The following is a 14,627-nucleotide window of genomic DNA, read 5'->3' as shown; positions in this document are numbered from 1 at the left end:
GCCAAATGTCTTTCAGCATGTTGTAATCATTCATTACTTCTTCCATTTCTGTATTGGTGTTGAGTTTATCCACTAACTTGATGCTCCTCTAAATCCATATCAAGCTGCCGAATTTCTTCGTTAAACTGGTTAATTTTTTCTTTTATGTCTGTTAACTGTCTCTCCATACATTTAGAGGCCCAATGAAAGCCTCGGTTACATCCTGCTTTGCGCCCATCATCTCAAGAAATCCAATGATTCTTGCAATTGCTTAAAATACATAAGCACATAGTAATATAACACAGGCTAGTAGTAATGTAACAACATAAATCGACCTGAAAATTTACAAATGTCCATAAGTCATAATTACATTGGAGCTGTTTGCATTGGATATTGTCTTGTTGTCTTAAAAGGCCTGTATTCTTCCCAACTGTAATCCTGATTGCTTTTCTGTTGGTTGATGACATCAGAGTTCTGAATTTCTAAAGTCTCTCTGGGTGTAACCTCAGCTGCTATCATGCCCCACCTGTCCTTTGATTGATACTTTAGAGCTGGGCCCTGCCTCTCATTCCTCTGGGTCAATATACATTTAGAGGCCCAGTGAAAGCCTCGGTTACATATTGGACATGGGGTTTTGGGTTTTCTTTCACCCTGTCTTCTCACTTTATCTCCATTTCTACATTGGGCTCTTAGATGTCCAACTTTTCCACAATGAAAACATAGTCATTATTTCTGTTGCTGCATTGTCTCCAGTGGTTCTTATTACAGCTGTTTGTAAACGTCCCACAAAATCTGCAAAAGGTTCATTGGGACCTTGCTCTATTTTTGTGAAAGCATTATTTCCATCTTTCTGTCCAGGGAGAGAATTCCAAGCTTTTATTGCAGCCTTAGAAATTTGCTAATAAAAATTCAGTGATTTGCTGTAAACTTATAATTAAACCTTGGCTTTCCAAAACTTTGACAATGCTCTCTAAACATTTTCCTTGAACAGAAACAGAAGGCTGTTTTCTAAATATCTGTCCCATCTTAGATGAAATTCTACTTTAACTCTTCTAACAAAATTTTTTTGTTGCACTCACCCTAATTTCTGGGTTGAAGAGTCTTTTCCACTGGATCAGGATCAGAGGTTTTTCCACTTGAATCAGGATCGGAGCTTTTCCACTGAAATCCACTGAGGGGTCTGTTTGTCCCACGTTCAGGGCGCCAAAATGTGGTGAGCTTTTTCTTCTCAAAACGCAGCCAGGTGATAAAAGTTCAGATCTTTTATTATCTCAATATAGCCCGGTTAGCTTAGAGGCCTATCTCTCTGCTTGGTTCCAAGAGCTCTCTCCGAATGTCACCAAATCCAAAGGTCTGGTCCTTCAGCCTCTGCCTCTGCTTTCTTCAGCCTCCAGCCAGCTCCAACTCTTCATGTCATTCTGCTGAAATCTCGACTTGTAGCGTCTTCCTCTCAAGACCTCTCCGACTGGCCCATTGGCCTATTTATGCTCCTTCCAGAGAGAGGGATTATGGGTAGTTCTACTTAGTACCTTGTTTCAGGTTCTGCCCAAAACATCTTTTTGTAAGATTAGATCAACTCTAACTACTTAACAGTTAGTAAGGATTCCAACAGACTTGAGTGTCCAATATCTTATTTTAGTGGGTAATTTTCAGAATCTTCCCAAGACAATTCAAATGGAACCAAATAAAAGTAAACAAAAAAAAAACCAGTACTAATACACAAAACCCCAAAGGAAAAGGAATAGCAAGTGAAAACAAGGGATCAGGAATGATGGGAAGAGAGTCAGTGAAAACAGAGGCACCTTAAAAAAAAAAAAAAAAAAAACTAAGATAAAGTGACAACAGAAGAAAAAACTTCAGTATCAAAGGGAACTCTGATTTCATCAGTTTCATAGTTTCCTCCAATGATACTAATTACAACCAATCCATTCTAGCATGTCCATCTTTTGTCTTTCTTATGCATGCCTCCCACAAGTTTCCTGCAAGGAGGTCATTCAACATTCTGACAGGCCTCCCTCATTTTCCTATTACCTTGCAAAAATATCAATAAAAGATTTCAGAAAGTACCTGGCACCCTCTTCTCTTAACATGTGACCAGCCCCAATGCTTCTTGCTTCATATAGTTCTTTGATGAAATGTTTTACTTCTGTTCTTTAAAATTCCTATTCCTATGTTGCATCCTGCTTTTTCTCTCTCCCTTTCTCTCTCTCTCTCTCTCTCTCTCTCTATTTCTCTCTCTCTCTTTTCTCTCTCTCTCTCTTCTCTCTCTCTCTTCTCTCTCTCTCTCTCTCTCTCTTCTCTCTCTCTCCCCCTTTCTCTCTCTCTATCTCTCTCTCTCTATCTCTCTCTCTCTTTCTCTCTCTATCTCTATCTCTCTTTTTTCTCTCTTTCTCTCTCTCTCTCTCTCTCTCTCTCTCTCTTTCTCTCTCTCTCTTTCTTGCTCTCTCTCTCTCTCACACACATACACACACATTGCAAGCTTTATATATAAGATTAATTTTTCTAGAAAAAATTTTTAGAAAAGATGGCTATTTCAAAAAGGCAAAGTAAAAGGAGTAGGAAACCATTTAAAGGGAGATAAAACTTTCAGAAAATATAGAGGGCCTTAATCCATATAGATTATAACCTTAATGTAGTAGACAGACATTTTTGGTGCTTGAAGAGAGAAAGAGCATGACTAAAGTGGTGTTAAAGGCATATTACTCTGCCAATCAGAGAGACTAAAGACACAAAGAAGAGAAAGAAAGACATAGAGTCTTAAAAAAAACTTTAATAATCAGAAAACTTAGGTTTAAAATATCCATCTTGATTCATATAACTATTATCAATCAAGAGTCAAGAGCTTGGTAAAAGAAGCAGAAAAATGGGGGGAAGAGACCCCAAAATGAAAACTCCAAGGAATATTGTAGCTAAATTTCAGAATGATCAGATCAAGGAGAAAATATTGAAAGAAACAATTCAAATGTTAAGGAGCCACAATCAAGAATTATCTGGGACATAGCAACTTCCACTTTAAAGGATTGAAGAACCTGTAATATGACATTCCCAAGGGCAAAGAAGCTGGAATTGCAGCCAAGAATCAACTATCCAGCAAATTTAACTATTATCTTTCAGAGAAAAAAGATGAACAGTCAATGAAATAGGGGATTTTCATTTATCTTTAATGAAAAGACCAGAGCTGAACAGAAAATTTGATCTTCAAATACAGAACTCAAGGAAAGCATTAAAAGGTAAAAAGGGAAGGAGAAAAAAATTATATTTTTAGAGGTTAAAATGTTTACATCCCTATATGGGGAGATAATATGCTTAACTCTTGAGAATTGTATCTTTGTTAGGAGCATATTTAAAGGGTGTAGGTATAATTTGATTTTATTGTGATGATATAAAAAAGGAACTAGAGGTGGAAAGGGATTGTACTGGAAGAAGAGGGAAATGAAGGTAAAATGGGGGTTAATTACATCTCATGAAGAGGGAAAAAAGATCTATTAATTGAGAGAAAGAAGAGAGGAGGATGAGCATTGTTTGAACCTTAATCTAATAAGATTTGGTTCAAAGAGAGAATATCAGAAATATTTAGTTTGATATAGAAACTTGTCTCACTCTATAGAGAAGTAAGAGGGAAAATGGGAAAGGAAAGGGAAAGGCTAATAGAAAGGAAAACAGAAGTAGAAGAGGAAAGGAATAAGAAAGGAGAGAAGGGATATAAAAGGAGAGGGCAGATTGAGGGATTTGATGAGATTTTTATTGAAGTAAAAAAAAGTTGGGGGTTATGATTCTGATATCAGTTTAAGCAAAAGCAAAATTCAATCTAATTAAAAGAGATAAGGAAGAAAACTATATCTTGCTAAAGGGCACCATAGATAATTAAGTAATATCAACACTAAATATCTATGCATTAAGTGCTTCAGTATCCAGATTTCTAAAGCAGAAGTTAAGAAAGCTGCAAGAAGAAATAGACAGGAAAATTAAACTCCAGGATTTCAACCTGACTCTCTGAGAACAAGATAAATCAAACCACAAAATATATAAGAAAGAAACAAAGGAGGTAAATAGAACCTTAGAAAAGTTAGATATGATAGACATTTCTCAGTGGAACAAGAAACCTACACAAAAATTAACTATGTATTAGGACATAAAAACCCAAAATCAGAAAGGCAGAAATAATAAATGCATCTTTTTCAGATCATGATGCAATAAAAATTACATGTAATAAAGGGCCAAGTAAAAATGAACCAAAAGTTCTAATCCTAAAGAATAACTATGTGAAACAACAAATCATAGAAACAATTGATAATTTCATCCAAGAGAATGACATTAATGAGACAATATGCCAAAATATATGGGGTGCAGCCAAAGCTGCATTTTACATCTCCAGAAGCTTGCATGAATAAAATAGAAAAAGAGAAGATAAATGAATTGGGCATACAACTAGGGGAAGCTTGGGAGAAAGTACAAAATCCCAATTAAATACCAATTTTTAAATTCTGAAAATAAAAGGGGAGATTAATAAAATTAAAAATAAAAGACTCTATTGAACTAATAAACAAAACTAAGAGTTGGTTTTATGAAAAAATCAACAATATAAATAAACCTTTAGTTAATTTGATTAGAAAAAAGAAAGAGGAAAATCAAATAGCCAGTTTCGAAAATGAAAATGATAAATTTATTACCAATGAAGAGGAAATTAAAGCAATAATTTAGGAGCTATTTTGCCCAACTTTATGCCAATAAATTTGATAATCTAAGTGAAATGGATGAAAACTTACAAAAATGTAGGTTGCCCAGATTAACAGAAGTGGAAATAAATTACTTAAATAAATCCAATTAGAAAAAGAAATTAAATAAGCAATTAATGAATTCCCAAAGAAAAAATCTCCAGGGTCAGATGGATTTACAAGTGAGTTCTACCAAACATTTAAAGAACAATTAATTTCAATACTAAGCAAACTATTTAGAAAAATGGGGAGGAAAGGAATTCTACCAATTTCCTTTTATGACACAGATATGGTGCTAATACTAAACCAGGTAGGGTTGAAACAGAGAAAGAAAATTATAGGCCAATTTCTCTAATAAATATTGATGCAAAAATCTTAAATAAAATATTAACAAAGAGATTACAGCAATTTATCACCAGGATAATACACCATGACCAAGGAAGATTTATACCAGGAATACAGAACTGGTTGAATACTAGAAAGATTATTAGCATTCTTGACTATATCAGTAACCAAACTAACAGAAATCATATGATTATCTCAATAAATGCAGAAAAATCATTTGATAAACTTCAACACCCATTCCTATTAGAACACTAGAGAGCATGGGAATGAATGGAGTTTTCCTTAAAATGATCATCATCATCTATTTAAAACTATCAGCAAATATCATATGTAAAACAGAAAAAGAGCATATTAATGAAATGGACATGCAGTTAAAAAAAAAGTTTAAAAAAATTAAATCCCCAAATAATACGAAGTGGGAAATGCTGACAAATCAAAAGAGAAAGTAATAAAATTGAAAGTAAGAAAAACATCAAGCTAATTAATAAAACTGAGAGTTCATTTTAGAAATAAAACAAAAATAGATAAGCCAGTGATAAATTTAATTTTAAAAAAGAGAAAATCAAATTGCCATTTATCAAGAGTGAACTCCACTAATAAAAAGGAAATAAAGCACTGCTTAAGAGCTATTTAACCCAATTGTATGCCAATGAATCTGCCAATCTAAATGAAATCAATAAATATTTACAAAAAATACAAATGGTCCAGATTAATCAAAGAGGAAATAGGATACTTTAAATAACCCCATTTTAGAAAAAAAAAATTGATCAATGAAGTCTCTAAGGAAAAAAAAATCCCGAAGGTCAGATGGATTCCCAAATGAATTCTACTTAACATTTAAACAATAAGTAATCCCAAAATTATATAAACTACTTGTGAAAATAGGCAAAAGATGCTAACAAATTCTTTTTATGACGGATATGGCACTGATACCCAACCAGGAAGAGCCAAAACAGAGAAAAAAATCTGTATACCAATTTTCCTTATGAATATTGCTGCAAAAAAAGTAAAATACTAACAAGAAAACTATAGGAATATGTCACAAGGATCATAAACAATGACCAAGTAGAATTTATTCTAGCAATACAGAGCTGGTTCAGTATTGGTTAAGATATCCATATAATTGAACATATCAGTAATAAGACCAACAGAAATCATATGATTATATCAATAACTGCAGAAAAAACTTTGGTTAAAAAAAAAGTACCCATTCCTATTTAAATAAAACACTGCAAATATAAGAATAAATGGAACTTTCCTTAGAATGAGATTATGTAGTAGCCCTCTAAATAAATCCATATAAATCATTAGTGATTGTATTTGAGTTAGAAAGAGAAAATCCATTTAAGGTAATTTAAAATAACATAAAATATTTAGAAGTTCACCTGCCAAGGCAAACCCATGGACCATATGAATACAATTACAAAATACTTTTCACTCAAATAAAATTTAATCAAACAACTGGAAAAAAGTTAATTACTCATTGATAGGTCAAGTCAATATAATAAAAATGGCAATTCTACCTAAATTAACTGACTTATTCAATGATAAACTAATCAGTCTACCCCCCCAAAAAAAATCTATTTATAGAGCTAGAAAAAATAATTTAAAAATTCATCTTGTAGAACAAAATTATCTAAACTAAACTAAACTAAGAAAGAATGATCAAATAGTGAAACTGATTAGGTACACAAGACATGGTAGTAGGCCACAAAGTTTGCTTTTTTAAAAAATAATATAAACTAAAAAACATTTACACGCAGTTATTAGGGATGCTCTTTGAATATTTTAATATTAGGGACTGTCAACTTTGTTAAATTAGTTTACTTATGTTACAACCCTTTGGTTGCAAATGTTCATTTACACATGGTTTAGTTCAGCTACAAATTGGTCAAACCATCTACATATTAAATATGTCAAAGGAAAAAAATTATTTATTACTCATCTTTTAGAAAATAGGTTTGTTAAAAATATGTCCTTTAAAATAATAGGTTCAAAATAAGTCTAAAGCATTAATACTATTTAATAAATAATTTTAAGTTTAAAACATTGTTTCAAATTCCTATTCTTACATTCATAAACTGTGAGACCATAGATGAGTAAATCATTGTAAGCTCTGTGAGCCTTGGTTCCTTTTTTCTGTAAAGTCAAGGTAATAATACTGAAACTGCTGGTTGCAATGAATACTCAGCTTTTAGTAGATGAGAGGCATAAATGAACTCTAGTATTATATAGCTAAAGTAGTTATCTTTTGTTTCTCTCTTTACCTCCATGTTAACTGACATCACCACCATCTTAACCTACTCACTAGGCCTTTTCAAGGGCCCAGGTTTAAATCAAAACTGTTATTTATGTAGACCCTGAGAGCCAAAACAGAGTCTTCCTTCCTCACTATTTTCCTAGGCCCTTTTTCATTAGGAATTAGAATAAATACTGTTTTCCATCCTTCCTCCATCAATTTCTCAGTCCCAGTTCATACTTGCGGCCCCCAAAAGAAATTAAGATATTTCATGCCATTATTTTGTCTCATCAATCACTTTTTTGTTCATCATAACATTGCAATTCTCTAATTCCACTTCAACTCTAGTTGCTTTCTCTGTGTGTGTTTCTGTCCATACCTCTGTCTCTCCATGTTTCTCTTTCTTTACTACACACACTCATTCATATACACACACAAACACACATTCACATAAAAATCTATTGTTTACTAAGGGACACAACTTTAGTACATATTTAACACAATTTTTATATATGTTTAACTGGTAAGTGTTGCTGTATGAGTGGGTAATTACTATCTCCTTTCTACTCTTTCCTCACCTCAGAAAAAAAGAGAGAAGATGAATCCTCCTATGTTTTTCCTTCACTCCTTCCAGGAGGCTGGTTCATGATATAACATTTTCTTTGGTCTTTAATTTCTCCTTGCCACTCTCCTCTGTCATGTTGGAGGATGGGAATGAGGTAAAACTGGAGTTTCAATCAGCTATATTATAGAGCATATCTATTACAATAGTTTGCTTAACTTTAACCAAAGAAAATATTATGGCCCTTGAAACCATATTATCCTTTTGCTATTATGGCCCTTGAAACCATATTATCCTTTTGCTATTTTACAGAATTTATAGTTGGCTATATATACATATATATGTGTATATGTATTTGTATATATCTCAGAATCTTTAGCTAGAAAAATTCCTAACACTGGGATTTAGATTCAGATCTCTGCTCTAATTTAAATTGTGTTTTTCCAGAAGGTCTTTCTATTCTCACTTTATGGGCATATATTAAGTATGCAGATAGGCAATATATGCTTTCATGATAGACCATGATTATGAAGCAAAATCAGGAAAACAGGTTAGATTAAAATAAGAAGAGATTATATAACAGTACCTGTTGTAAGTGAAGCTTGGAAAGGGGAAAAAGTGAGGGGGAAAAGTAGACTTTGAGGGATTTTTTCAATCCTTAACTAAATGACCAAAACCAGAAACTTCAGGTGCTAGCAGGAACCAATGGTTCATAAAACTCTTCCCTCTCATGTATTTACAACTCTTCTTTTTGTTTCTCTGTATCTTTTCCTGGCTGTCTTTTTCTCTCTTCTTCTCTCTATCTCTGTCTCTTTTTCTCTGTGTCTTTCTCTTTCTCTATTTCTGTCCCTCTGTCTCTTCTTCCTCCCTCCATCCCTCTCTCATTATCTATTAACTTTTAGCAAGTATTTCTTTGGCTCAGCTCCTTAAGTCTCAGGTGAGGCTGAGTAACAACTCTGCTGCTGCTACTGCTCTCAGCCATAGCAATCCCAGCACCTTCACCAAACTCCATGTTCTCTTAACGGACTGGATTTCATTTTCACAAACTCCTCTGAGTGACTCAATTCTACTTCCCTTCTCAAAGATCATGATAATCCAAAAGTCTCTTAGGACTAAAAGGAAATGCTTGTCCCTCTAACCTACAAATCTCAAAATGGCACTCATTTTTCAAATTCTTATTACACTGGTGGGAAAAGAAGATAGGTATCACTATGATAAGATAGCTTGATATCTTTCTACTTAAAACTACTCTGGCTCTCTATTTCAAGAGCTGGACTTGTGGCTGAGTCTATGAGTCAGGTATATATGAAGTAGGTATGAGTTATACCAGAGGGCCTCTAAAATCCCTTTCTTACGTTATTTAATGATAAAGAGGGACTATAAAAAAAAAAAAGATTAGCAGTCTTCAAGTTCATAATAATAAAGCTCTAAGTTTGCATCGCAACTAAAAGTTATATCCATCCCTTGTAATCCAACTAAAATTAAGCTCAAATGCTATTGGAGAAATGAGCAAAATTAAAATATCTCTTCCACATTTGAATAGTCAAAGAACCCCATTAGTCCCATGTGTCAGAAACCAATCTAAAAATTATATTATTGGTACTATTCAAACCAACTTATGTTTTAGTTTGAGTACTAAAAGAGACACCATTAAGTGGAGATTCAGCTTCCCAAATCACTTTCCAATTTAAACTCCAATAAAAATAAAATTCAGAAAAGAAAAGGGGAGGAAAAAGGAAGAGAATAAGCATTTTAAGTACCTACTGTGTGTCAGGTACTAAAGTAAGCACATTGTAAACATTATCTCAAAAACTATATAATGGGCAATAAAAGAAAAATGTTTAGTTATTATTTTCCCTCTCAAGGTCTTTTCATCTAGAAAGTAGAAGATCTGTTCACAGGTTGTTTTGATAGATACTGATCATTAAAATGTAGAGTTGATATTAAATCCTAAAACTGAGCATTAGAAAATTGCTATTTCTTGATCAAAGATAACTATTCTCTTGTTTATAGTATTCAGTTTTCTAAAATTATTAATGATCTTTCTTCCTTTCATGCATTTCATTTATCAGTCAATATGCTGCATGAGCTGTTCCTCAAACTCAACGTGTTTATTCTTACCACCATACATGAATGCAATTTCTCCTCCATCCCTGGAATGTATTCTGAATGCCATGCCTGAAATACATTCTGACAGCTACACCTGGAATAAACTACTTCTTTCTCTCTGTCTTTCATAATCATTATACTCTTCAGGGTTGAACTCAGGTGCTATCTTCTCCTTGTTACTTTCTCTATGGCCTCCCCACTTGAACTGAAAGTGTTCTTATATGCCTCAATGTTTTTCTAAAGTACATTTGTCTGATTCACTCCTTCTTCCTCATCATATTCTATCTTTCAGTATTCCTATCTTTTTTTTTGACTGATCCTGTCTTCACATACTTGGCTGCAGTAAAATATGAGCTCCTTGGACTCAGAAACTCTATTTTTGTCCTTTTATGCCTTGCATAATTGTGTATTAAATTTAATATTTATAGAATAATTTTTAGAGCTTGGAGTTGAGTGCAATATGTCAATAAAAATGAGATGCATAATAGGATCAGATATAAAATACCTCAATAATCATATGGTACAAACCCCTCACATTATGGGTGAAAAGAATAAGAATAAGAACAATTAAATGACTTGCCTAAGTTATAACTTTTTTTTGGATGAGGCAATTTGGCTAAATGACTTGTCCAGGGTCACACAGTTAAGTATCAAATGTCTGAAGTCACATATGAACTCACGTTATCCTGACATCCTATCTACTGCTCCACCTAGCTGCCATCCGAGTTTTACCTTATAATGTGAAACATTTTCAAAATCAACAATGATGTCTCCCTTGGGGGAATTTTTCTACTTCTTTCTACTTGCTAAAGGTTAATAGATAATGAGGGAAGGATGGAGGGAGGAAGAAGAGATTTTTACTACTTAAAAATAAACACCAAGTTTTGAAAACAATTTCTAAACAAAACAGTGAAAACTGCTCTCTTCTCTCACCTCTCATTTCTTCCCACTAATTTCAGCTTTGTTCAGAGAATCTCCCTAGAATCGCAGTCTAAAAAGATCAGTAGAAATCTAAATAAGCACAAAAAGAGGGACTTCAAATATAATCACTCTTTCAACATTATTTATATTGTCTCCTCTAAGAAGCTATAATCAAGAATTGAAAGCTGTTTCCATCATGGAAGAACAATTTTGTTCTTTGAGATTATCTTTAAAATAATTGTAGAAAAGAGCGATTTTGCTTGCTCATTCCCAACAAAGACTATTCTGGGACTTCTTCTATTTTATTTCACTTTTTGATCTCTTAGAAGCCTCCATTGATTCAATTTTAATATATATATGTATATATATATATAGATAATATTTCTGTGTGTCTGTATGCTGTGGGTATAGTATATTCATATACACATATGCATATATACATGTATGTATATTGTGTATTTACATAAGTACTTATGTGTATACATATACATGTATAGGTATGTGTGTAAACATAGAAAGAAAATGCCTAGAAAATTCTCATATTTAGCCTTCTCATTCCTCCTGAGCTATAGTCTCATATCGCTTACAATTTTTTGACATCTTAAATTAGATTTTCCATAGGTACCTCAAACATAATATATACAAAGGATAATTTCCCTCTACTCCTTTTCCTTTTCCCAATTTCACTCTTACTGCTGGAAAACACCATCATTTTCATAGTCATCTAGGCTTACAATCTTAGTATCATCTGTAACTTTTTCTCCTGTCTCTCTCTCTCTCTGTCTCTCTCTCTTTCTCTGCCTCTGTCTCTGTCTTTCTCTCACTTGTTCACTCTCTCCATATAGATAAATATAGACAGATATAAATATAGATAGATCTCTCTCTTTTTTCTCTCTATAGATAGATCTCTATCTATCCCTTTATCATTATATATAGATAGATAGATATCTATATAATATCTTTCTATATAGATATATATTCTTTATATATATTATATATAGACAGGTAGATCTGTGTGTGTATATATATAATATATATATTATATATATTTATATAATATTTTTATAATCACACCTCTCATTTTATACCATTCTTTCCTTTCACCCAGTTATCCCACTGGTACAATCCCCCATCACATTATATCTGGCTTATTTCAATATCTTTCTGATGATAGATCTCCCTACCTCATGTCAGTTGTTTTCATAAAATAAAGCTCTGACCATGTCATAAGTAGGTAGTGTGTGCCATAATTGAGAGTTAGCCTCAGAGCAGAGAATACATATGTTCATAAGAATACCACTGACATACACTGGCTGCGAAATCCTAGGTAAAGCAATTTCTTTGTTCTAGATTACCTAAGATTATAAATGACACAGAAGGTGACAAATCCCATTAGTAAAGGAAGTTTCCCCATCCAGCAATTCCCCATAGAAATGAAAGCACAGGTCTATTCAATCTCTATCCCAATTATTAAAATAGTAAAACTAGAAATACATACTCAATGAGAAAGATTATCTATCATTCTCTCCAAAATCTTTTTTTTTCCTCAATTACATGTAAAAACAATTTTTAAACTTTCATTTTTTTAACTTTGAGTTCAAAACTCTCTCTTCAAACTTTCTAAACAAGACAAGGAAATGACATTTTCTAGTTTGATTAAATTCTTAATCTACTTTTTGAATTCTATAGAGAAAATTATAAATCATATAATTATAAATCTCCCATTACCCAACATACTTCTGGTTGTATTCTGTCAGTTGGTTCATACTTAGGTAATAAAAACTAATTTTACTGTTAGTTCAAATCAAAAATATTTTGCAGTCTGCTACAAAATAAATCATGCATTACAATGTCAAAAAATGATTTTAAGGTTATCTATCATTCAGGATTATCCTAAAACTGTTGTCTTCATTACCATAGTTAATTGAGAGAGGATCAAAAGCTCTTAAAGGGCACAGACAACAACAGAGGTAAGTAATAGTAATAATAATAATAGCTGACATTTAGAGGTTTGCCAAGCACTTTACATACATTATTGCAATTAAGTCTTATTTTCTTCATGTACTTTAACCAAAATAATACATCACAATAGATTGAATATAAATGTATATCATATATATATATATATATACACACACATATATATGAGAATCCAGTTGTCTCACATTAAGCTAGACATTAAAGACATTTGAAAAATAGGTAAAGCAATGCCACTTTTATCACAAATCATTTTTATTTTGAAAAAAATATTTTTCACTGAGCTGTTTTATGTTAACATAAAATGGGTTTGTTATTAGCATTTTAATGACTTAATAAATAAATATTTTAATTTTTTATCCATTTTCATTTACAGTACAGTAAATATCAAAAGATCCAATGAAAGGTGTATTAGAGGCAGCTCAAGCTGGATTGGGAGAGCAGATTGATAAATTTTCTAGGTGAGTAATTATACCTTGAATATAGCCAAATACTCCAAATCAGGACTTATTTAGGGTCTTGTTGATTGCCTGGATTTAATAAAGTAATGGACAAAATGTTAATATTATAGATTAAATTTAAATGTCATGAATAGATTTTTTTCAGTGAGTCAGTTGTTAAACATTTCCCAGAACACTCCTGTATATAACCCTCATAAAAAAAGTATTCCATGAGGCCTTCAGTAATTTTTAATAGTGTAAAAGAATCTGGAGATCAAAAAGTTTGAGAAACACTATCTTAAGTAAGAATGGCAGAAAGTCCCAGCAGTTTCAGTGCCTAATTTCCCAGGCTTCAGATCACTCAGGCTTTTACCTTTGAAATTTGAATTTCATTTATAAGGTATCTCTCTAAGTAAGTCTAGAAACTAAAGATGATTCAAGTACTTTTTCTCTCTCCCATGGGGATTCAAGGGACCTTCCCCACCCTGGTACTTCTGATGGAAAAGAACAATGTTTTCATCATCTCTTTAAGGACAAAAGCTTTCCTCTGTCACAGTATGACCCTCTGCCGGTGCTGGAAATAAAACACATTAGCCTGAATAGATTTTGGTAGGTATGGGTTTTTATTTCAGATAATTGAATTTTAAAAAATACTTATTAAGTGCTTACTATGTGATAAGTACTTTGTTAAATGTTGGCCATACAAATTAGAAGAGCCATACCCTGTTCTCAAAGAGAAAATACATATAACTATAGGGTATGTAGAAGAGCCCAAAAGTTTAAAAGATTTTGCAACAGAGTGGAGGGCAAATCCTGGGCCCTTTGGGATACATTGGCAGGTCAGACTGCAGTGCCTGAGGATCTGGAGAGCATAGTGACTTAGAAGATAGTAAGGTGAAGTGAACCTCAGGGCTCAGTTATAGAACAAATGGCAAAGCCTGATTGTTTGGTTGTGGGGGCAGGGGGGGGGGGGGGAGAGAGAGAGAGGAGAGGGGAATGTCCTTTGATTTACTATAAGAACAGTAATCAGTGACTCCTTACTCATGAAACACTATGAGTGGCCATGTCCACCCAGCAAAAGGGTGAGAAAGTTCTGTCCCAACTGCATTGAATAGAAGGAAGGGTATAGGATAATTGGAATGGAACAGTGACTCTGGGATCCCTACAGGAGGAATCAGGAGGAGTAGAGGTAAAGGTAAAGTCAGTATCTATCCAAAAAGAGTAAAGGAAATGAAAGGATTGGCAGGACATTGGGAGGGTTCAGGAGAAGAAGTCCAGGGTTTCCCATTACCCTCTCTGAATCCACCAAATAGGATTTAGATATCATGCATGCAGCCAGT

At 33.1% G+C, this 14,627-nt stretch overlaps 1 long non-coding RNA gene across 2 annotated transcripts in view; it reads left to right on the top strand.

The window, feature by feature from the left end:
• Nucleotides 1–14,627, top strand: part of LOC127551649 (uncharacterized) — a 92,724-nt gene that overhangs the window by 36,079 nt on the left and 42,018 nt on the right. For both annotated transcript variants that reach the window (XR_007951152.1, XR_007951148.1), the window contains exons 3-4: nt 13,224–13,308; nt 13,759–13,896. This is a non-coding gene — a long non-coding RNA (uncharacterized LOC127551649). The remainder of the gene's footprint in view (nt 1–13,223; nt 13,309–13,758; nt 13,897–14,627) is intronic.

This window comes from Antechinus flavipes, chromosome 1, assembly GCF_016432865.1.
Source record: "Antechinus flavipes isolate AdamAnt ecotype Samford, QLD, Australia chromosome 1, AdamAnt_v2, whole genome shotgun sequence".
Lineage (NCBI taxonomy): Eukaryota > Metazoa > Chordata > Mammalia > Dasyuromorphia > Dasyuridae > Antechinus > Antechinus flavipes.
This window is presented reverse-complemented; position numbering and strand designations above follow the sequence as displayed.